Raw genomic sequence first — 8,894 nt, forward strand, 5'->3', positions numbered from 1 at the left:
AAAAAAAATAAATAAAAATAAAATAAAATAAATAAACATTGGTGAGCTCTGCACCTGGTGTCGATTAACATCTATTAAAAAAAAATAATTCTGCCAATTTCAGTTATGTTGAAATCATACCTTTTCAGGTTCAAATCTTCCCCAAACTGATGTCCACAGATTTTTCATACAATAAACAGTTTGCGTGAAATGCAAAAGCAAAGCTGACATTGATGGACAGCAACAATGCAGTGATTTAGTATATTATAACTTATGATCTTATGAACTTATGATCTGGTTTTGCTCTGATTCTCTGAATCATGTTTACGTCAAAGTATCTAATGCTTGGCCCCATAATTGCTGCACAACTACATGTTTAATTCGATTCTTTACTGCACTTATTTGATAAATCATCTCTTGTGTTTTACATTAGAAATCCAACCCTGAATCAAAAAGTAGTGCGATCATATACCAAAAATATCCATAAAATGTGACTTTGTACCCTAAAAACATCCCTGAAGATGATCTCAACAGAACCATTTGCGTTTCTAGCCAATAAAGAACTTGTTTCCAGGTCGCTTTCTCTCCTATGAATCAGATCTTGTGCTGTTTGTACCTCCTGAATTTGTCAGCACAGACAGCTCTGCTCCTGCGCGTCCCAGCGGCTGAATGAGACATTAAGAACATGCTGGGACAGAAGTAAATGTGCCTTCATCAGTTCAGCTGCCACTGTCGGCAAAGGTTTTCATGAATAACTTTACCAAGCCAAACTTTTCTCTTTACAAACATCACTTTTACTCAATCAGCTGGTATTTTGGTGATTTTTAGTGGATCTATGAAGCCAGTTCTTCTCAAGATCTCACAGGTGTTACTTATCAGTAACTAAACCATTAAAAAAATATCGTTACTTGAGACAAAGTAAACGTTAAATAAAATATAAACAAATGCAAAACTGTAAGCTTATTTTATTTCGGCTAATTGCCAATGCAACATTTATCATTTCTTATAGTTCAACTTTAGTACTCAAGTACCAAAATAACTAAAACTAAAACTAATAAATAAAAATTGACAAAATCTATGTAAGACATATTTAAAGTTAATATTTACAGAACTCAAAATGACGAAAATGCACAATAAAATTGCTGAAACTTTAAAAATAAAGTGAAAAGGGATAAAAAAAAATTAAACTACAAACTAAATACTACTTTTAAAATAAAAAGTAAACTTATTTTATTTTATTTAGCTAGTTGCCAAGGCAACTTTAGTTTAACTTAAGTACTACAATAACTCAAACTAAATAAACTACAACGAATAAATAAAAAAAAATTATAAAATATAGACTAATAAAAATGACAAAAGTGCACAAACTTTAATTAAAAAAGAAAAAATATACATAATTCAATATATTTAAAACAATTCATAACTAGAAGCAAAGTAAATGTTAACTAAAATAAAATAGAAAAAGTAAACTTATTTTTGGCATTAAATTGTTTGAAAAAAATAATTGCTAGGGATAATTTAGTAGTCGCTAAATTGCAAAAATTACGAAAACTTTAATTTAAATGTCATGATGTTGTATCATGAAAACAGTCAAATCAAAACAGATAATACAAATATAAAAACATATTTAAAATATTTTTTAAAAACCTGTAATAGTATCTCATTGACACTAAAAACAACACTGTTCACAACTTAAAAATAAATAAAATAATAAAATAAAATAATTGTATTTTTAAAATAAAAATAATTTGTTTTACAGAGTATATCAACGATACTAAAATAACATTGCATACATTTCCAACACGATCCACTAACCTCAAACAAACACAGAACTGTCTTAATGTTCAACAATACATCTATTGTTTTAGCCAACAATACAAACATCTTTTTTAAAAATATATTTTGATCGTAAAATAGGTTTGTGCTTGTTTATTTAGAAAGATTGAGACTTCATTTTTAAATGTGACTCAAGAGTGCAGATACTGGTGGGGTCACTGTATGTGTGGTTAAACAAATGCAGGTTTAATACGAACTCATGAGAATGTGAGCGGATCATTTTTCTCACTCGCAGCTTCATGAAGTCTGTTTAATGAGACGCTTCTCTTGGCAGCGTTAGCATGAGTGTCAGGTGAATAGCGCCGCGGTTTCATTGGGTTTTGGACGCTTTTCTCATCCGTTCCCCCACAGAGAGCCACCTTCAGCGAAAGCCAACTATCACTGGGGCAGAACCCGCAGAACGCCACCAGGGGCCGATTGACAAGCCACTGTGCATGAAAAACGCCTGCTCCTTCCAAAAAGATTTGCTTGAGAGATAGCATTTTTCTGAATAATTCATCAGTGCATTTTTTGCCCCTTTTTTTTCTTGTTAATGCATAAAAAATAATCATTTGAGCAGTTTCCACTTCCACCACGGTCACCAGGTAAAACCCTGTAGCACCACAGTGTAAGTTTTAGCTTATAAATTATTATTATTATTTTATTCTAATAAAAAATTAAAATACAATTATAAAACATACAAAATGTATTATTATTATTATATAATTTTATAATAAATAATACATTTAATTTTATATTTTTATAATTAATTTGATCATTTTTCCTTAAAATGTGCTTACTCCACCTTTGAATTTAAATTTCAATGTAAGATTTTCTTTATCAATTATATATATATACATTATTAAAAATTATTTTTTTGATAATTTTACATTAAAATGCACTTAAAATGTCCACCTTTAAATGTAAAGTTTTACTTTATTAAAGTTTATTAACATTTTAGTTTGTAAAATTTTTATTATTAATAATTGATAATAATAATAATATTTTTTTACATTTTACAAATTGATTTTTTATTTTGTGTTATCTTATAAATAATAAAATAAATGATTTATAAGATGCACTTACTTGACCTATGAATGACAATTTCAGTGTAAATTTTAATTTATACATTTATAAAATATTTTTTTTACTACTACTACAATTAATACATTTTTAAATTTAATTTATAGTTTTTTTTATTTATAGTTTATGCAATTATATATATATATAATTTTTTATGTTTTACGTTTTTTTATTACTATGCATAAAACCACCTCTGAAACAAATGTCCTTTTCTGCTGTTTTTTGCCAAATTTATCCAAATGAAGTGAGTTTTTTTGCTTAAAACACGAGTGAACATCTGTAAATATGGGGTCAGAAAAAAATAACTTATTTAGAGGGAAGTTTGCTCTGACATTAGCAGATTTTTTTTTTCTTGTTTTAAGCAAAAACTCAATTTGTCAGAAAACCAAACTTATTATCTCGTGTCATTTTACTTAACAAGTAAATGCATCTAGATTTAAGAACACAAGACAAAAATACTGAGGAGAAAGAAGTTGATCCGTACATGAGCATCCACTGAGGGGCGGCAGAGCGGCTGAACGGAGGGCGGTTTTGGGGTGTTTGTTCAGAATGACGGGGCCCAGCAGATGAATGAGGGATTAGAGATCACTGATAAAGACAAGCTGGGCTTTTGGGTGGAAGCGGCACAGTCGGGGCTGCCGTAGATCTTCCGCAGCTCATTGTTGGGGCTCACAGGCCGAGAGAAGCGTCCACGGGAGGGAGTTTGACCCCTGTGACTACACTCAAGAGCAGCATTGTTCTCACAAATCCCCTCAAACCCGCCTCTGAGGCGCACAGATACTACAGCTTCAGCAGCACAGTCTGGACGAGCCGTGTTTGCATGTGGGGAAAAAGGTTTACTTACAAACATAACGTCTCCCATTGTGATTTCTGCAACATTTTGCTGTGCTTCAGGTGGTGCATGTGGCTTCAGTTCACATGTAGAGATGCTGCAGTCCTGTAGGGGGCGACACAATAACAGCTATGTGTAAGCACGACTCCGGCGACGCAGCATGCATCTGCAACTGTGCAGGCCATGAAGTTCACAGAGCAAGATTTCAAGTGCACAGTTGTAAAAAAAAAAAAATTTGTTGCTGCAATTAGACAACAACCTGAAAATTTGTGGAGATAACTTGAATAATCAACATAACTAAAGTTAACCTTAGTTTAAGTACGAAAACTTGCTTTTCTTAAGTTGAAACAACACATTACTTATTTTAATGTTAAATTTTAAGTGATAACTAATCACAGCAATATATATATATATATAGTAACTAGTTTCTAACTAAAAATAGAAACTAGTTTACTGCATATTGTGCCTTATGTACTGTAAAAGAAATGGTAGAATGCTATTTCAACATTAGCAAAATGTAACAACTGTAAATGTAATGTAACTGTCCAAAAGTGAGTTGTTATTCAGTATATACACCAGTGTTACTTTAGTATTATTATTAAAATATTACAATTTATAAATATTTCGAATCAGTTTTTTTTTATTTTCTGTTTTCATTTTAAATTTAATTAAAGTTTGAGTAATTTTGTTGTGCATTTTTTGTCTTTTTTTATAGATCGTTTTTTTGTCTATTATTTTTTTATACTTTTTTTTTTTATTACTACACCAAGTTAAACTAAATCAAAATGAGAATAGCAACGTGCTGAGATATATTTTATTTCATTTTAAGTAGGGAATTTTTTTATGGTTTTAGTTTCAGTTTTAGTTTTTATTCACTAAACAACATGATTAATTTACTGAACAACATGACTAAACACACATTAAAGTATTAGTTTGTGGGGGGTTTGTACCTCGACTGAACTCTGAAATCTCACCTCTGCATTTCTGTCAAACATTCGTCAGCTCATTCAGGCCTCCAGCGGCACAAACACAGCCTCTAAAGGCCTTCCTGTCCGTTTTACTGGCTGTGTGGAACAAATAAGGGGCGTAAAACTGGCCTGGTTTTAATGGGCACTTCAAACAGTTCAAACACAGAGGTCATGTGAGAAACTCAGGACGAGCTGCACGAGACACATAATACAGCATATTTATCATTCTAAAGTCGATATTTGTTTAAAAAAATGTAACAACTAAATTAAATGGAGAGCTAGATTAGAGCTATTTTAAAATAGATAAAGGTGAAACATGGGCTGTGTTTGGAATGGACTGCATATTGCCTACCATTTAAATAGGCTATTATGTAAATAAAAAATAATAAATATATGAGAAATAATACGCTGTATACAATTTCAGACAATGGTATTTTCACCTGACCTCATTAGAGTCCAGTGTGACCATATGATTTGCAGGAGTCTTTAGTTTAGTGAGAGTCTGTTGGTGTTGATGAACACTAGGTGGCGCTAGAGACGCAGATCCTATTAAAAGAGTTTGATGCTGAGACAGACTTTGAACTTGAATGTCCAAAGATCAAAATGGCACAAATAAAGTCTTTACAAAAAATCTCAGATGCCAAGAAATACTTCTTGTGCATGCTATTAAGATCAAAAACTTAAAAAAACTCAAATATTGGAAATTGAAGACAAAAATCCAAGAATTTTGTGAGCATGTGTGGATTTGGGGATTTAAATGTAACCGAGTAAGAGAATTAGAGAAAGAAAAATGGAGAAAAAGTAAATGTGTTTTTTGTTCTCATTTTGTTCTCATTCTCCACAGAGAGAGAGAGAGAGAGAGAGAGAGAGAGAAAGAGAGAGAGAGAAAGAGTCGCCTCTAAGCCAGTTTCAATCACCTGAGACATGAATGCAAGAGCTGATCCAACCAACTGTATCTAAATGAAGACATTCGTCTATTGTCTATTTTATTATTATTATATTATTCTGCATGAATTCTGCCAAGGTTCTGCCAAGTTTAGATATTCAGATTCAGTTATTTTGTCAGGTCTTGTTAAGTTAAACACACACACACACACACACACACACACACACACACACTCACACTCACAGGTCTTCTGGAGAGTGTGCTGTTCAAGACCCCTACCACTAAACAAATTGGCGAGTGACCTCTTGCTCCGGTGTATTTACCCATGACAGGTGTATGAACCACAGCCGTCCCACCGTCAGCATTACAGACCCGCTCCAACACACTGAGAGCGAGACACGCAAATAAACTTCATGATCCTCATAATCAACAAAGCGCTCATCACTGCAAATGAAAACAACAACAACAAAAATGCATAATATGTGAAAATTAAATAAATTAAATGTAAAGCAGGGTTATTATAGTTTACTAACACACACAAAAAAATAAAAATAAAAAAATCGGTTACTTGAACTGAACTTTAACTGAAATAATACTTATTACAATATTAATATAATTGTATATATTACAATTATAAAAACTAAAGACATATTTAAAAAAAAAAACTAATACAAATGACAAAAAACTAAAATTAACTAAACTAAACTAAAATTCAAATTAAAATAGAAAATTTAAAAATACAAACTTATAAAAATATATATATATATATAAAATATAGTATTTAAATGATACTAAATTAACATTGAGGCAAAGTAAAATTATATGATGAGACCAGAACAATTCCAGTATAAATCAACAAAACTTTCACTCTAAATAAAATTATTCAGTGCAACTAAATAAAATGTAATATTAAAATGGTTCGAAATGAATATTAAATAAAAGGATACAAGCTACCTACTCTAAACTTCACGTAATGTTACACTGAGGTTGTAGTTACATTCTTTAACATTTGTGAAAAGTTATTAGTATTTGATAAGTTTTCTCAATGTAAGGAGAAAATATCCTTGATGTTACATTTCAACATTCTTCAAAAATTATTATTATTAATTTATTTATAGTTTAGTTGTATTTTATTATCTGATAAGTATAAATAAATAAATAAAACATCCTTGCAAACGATGGCACCTCATTTTTTTTCTTAATAGTTTAAACGTTTATTAAAGATTTGTTTTATTAGTAGTATTTTTATTTATCATTATTAATTTATCATTTAATTTTTATTAATTGTTTAGTTGTATTATAAAGTATCTAATAATAAAAAAAAAATTCTTGCAAATGGTGGAAACATTTTCTTAATTGTTCCCATAATAATTTAGTTTTTTTATGGTTTATATACACTGATCAACACAGACTGTTACAAAGAAACCTTTGTGAATTTTAAACGTTGTTACATTTCACGTTTAAATAACATTCTACTTGCATGAACATTCTAATCTTTCCACAGCCTAAATGGAATGTTTCTAAAGCGCAGACCACTTTAACCTTTCTAACGGGAACATTCTTTTTGTTTTGTCGTGCCGTCTCTCAGTGTAGACGGGGTGTGAGGCTCTTTGTGAAGTGTTCTCCGACATGAGGGCCTCTGACCTCTGACCCCTTCTGCACTTCAGGGCCCAAACCCTCCCCCCTCCGTCCCGGACCGCCGTATGATTTATTCAGCAGCTCTTGCTGTGGACTGGCTTTGTGACCCCCTCTCATAGAGTGTTTGGAGAGGGTTGGCGTGTGACACTGACTCACGCTCACAGCTTTGCGTCGCCCATCTGGCCTCGTTCCTCTGCAAAGCGGCACAAAGATTCAGATTTGAGTTTGATAAGGTCGTGTTTCGATTCTGTCCTTCAGAGGAATGACTTGTGCGTGTTTAACCCCTCATCTCCTACAGAGATGATTTAGACTTTCACCGTCGCTTCTGGCCAAAATATGAGTCCATAATTCATAATAACGCTTCCTCCAGTGAAAAAGTCCATCTCGTGTTGTCTCTCATCAAAACCCAGCCACATATTTGTTTAGAGCTGTTTTGGCTTGTAAACGGTGCTTGATCTGTGCAGATTTCTCTCCTGATTCAGACCAGACCACCTTTTCACTGGAGGAAGCAATATTATGGATAGAGGACTCATATTTTGGCCAGAAGCAATGTTTTAAAGGAGACGCACAATGCGAGTTTAATCTATCAAATATTCAATTATGCATTGCTGTTACATTATACAATATTAAACAATCATGCATATAATTATGCATTCAATAGGTTGTCATATAGACACTTTTTGATTCTGTAAATCAGCATTCAAATCCCTCTTATTTGACAAGATGCTAATTAATCGTCATGAGTAATGGCTCCCTTTAACAAGTTAGAACGGGTTGCAGACATTCCCATTTTTTCAGGTGGACTCGAGTGCAGTTCGCAATGCTGCTTTTTTGTGTGCAACAAAAACTCCAAAAACACATTTACATTCATGCATTTAGCAGATGCTTTTATCTGAAGCGACACGCATTCCCTGGGAATCTAATTCATTATTTCAACACTTCTAGTAAAGGAACGCAAGCCTCTGCAAAAGCACTTACAATGCGAATGTCTCACAGAAACACATTCAGCAATGATTATGGATCTGTTTTACCAAGATAGGGATGAGTTTGTTTCTTCATCAGATTTGGAGAAATGCAGCATTGCATCACTTGCTCTGCAATGGATGCTCTGCAGTGAATGGGTGCCGTCAGAATGAGAGTCCAAACAGCTGATAAAAACATCACAATAATCCACAAGTAATCCACAGCACTCCAGTCCATCAGTTAACATCTGGAGAAGACAAAAGCTGCGTGTTTATAAGAAACAAATCCATCATTAACATGTTTTTTAACTTTAAACCACTGTTTCTGACTAAATACAAGTCCTTTATCCATAATAATGCTGTCTCCAGTGAATATCATCTGGTCTGAATCAGGAGAGAAATCTGCACAGATCAAGCAGCGTTTATGGGCCAAAACAGCTCTAAACAAATATGTGGCTGGATTTTGATGTGAGAGACAACAGGAGATGGACTTTTTCACTGGAGGAAGCGGTATTATGGATTATGGACTCATATTTTAGTAAAAAAACGTCTTGATGGATTTGTTTGATACAAACACACAGCTTTTGTCTTCTCCAGATGTTAACTGATGGACTGGAGTGCTGTGGATTACTTGTGGATTATTGTGATGTTTTTATCAGCTGTTTGGACTCTCATTCTGACGGCACCCATTCACTGCAGAGCATCCATTGCTGAGACACTGATGCAATGCT

General features: G+C 32.8%; 1 long non-coding RNA gene across 1 annotated transcript in view; it reads left to right on the forward strand.

Moving 5' to 3' along the window:
- LOC107742000 (uncharacterized) overlaps positions 1-8,894 on the forward strand; it is a 21,134-nt gene that overhangs the window by 3,318 nt on the left and 8,922 nt on the right. The window contains exon 2 of the long non-coding RNA XR_001640263.1: positions 7,435-7,437. This is a non-coding gene — a long non-coding RNA (uncharacterized LOC107742000). The remainder of the gene's footprint in view (positions 1-7,434; positions 7,438-8,894) is intronic.

Source organism: Sinocyclocheilus rhinocerous, unplaced genomic scaffold (genome assembly GCF_001515625.1).
Source record: "Sinocyclocheilus rhinocerous isolate Xijiao unplaced genomic scaffold, SAMN03320098_v1.1 scaffold586, whole genome shotgun sequence".
Lineage (NCBI taxonomy): Eukaryota > Metazoa > Chordata > Actinopteri > Cypriniformes > Cyprinidae > Sinocyclocheilus > Sinocyclocheilus rhinocerous.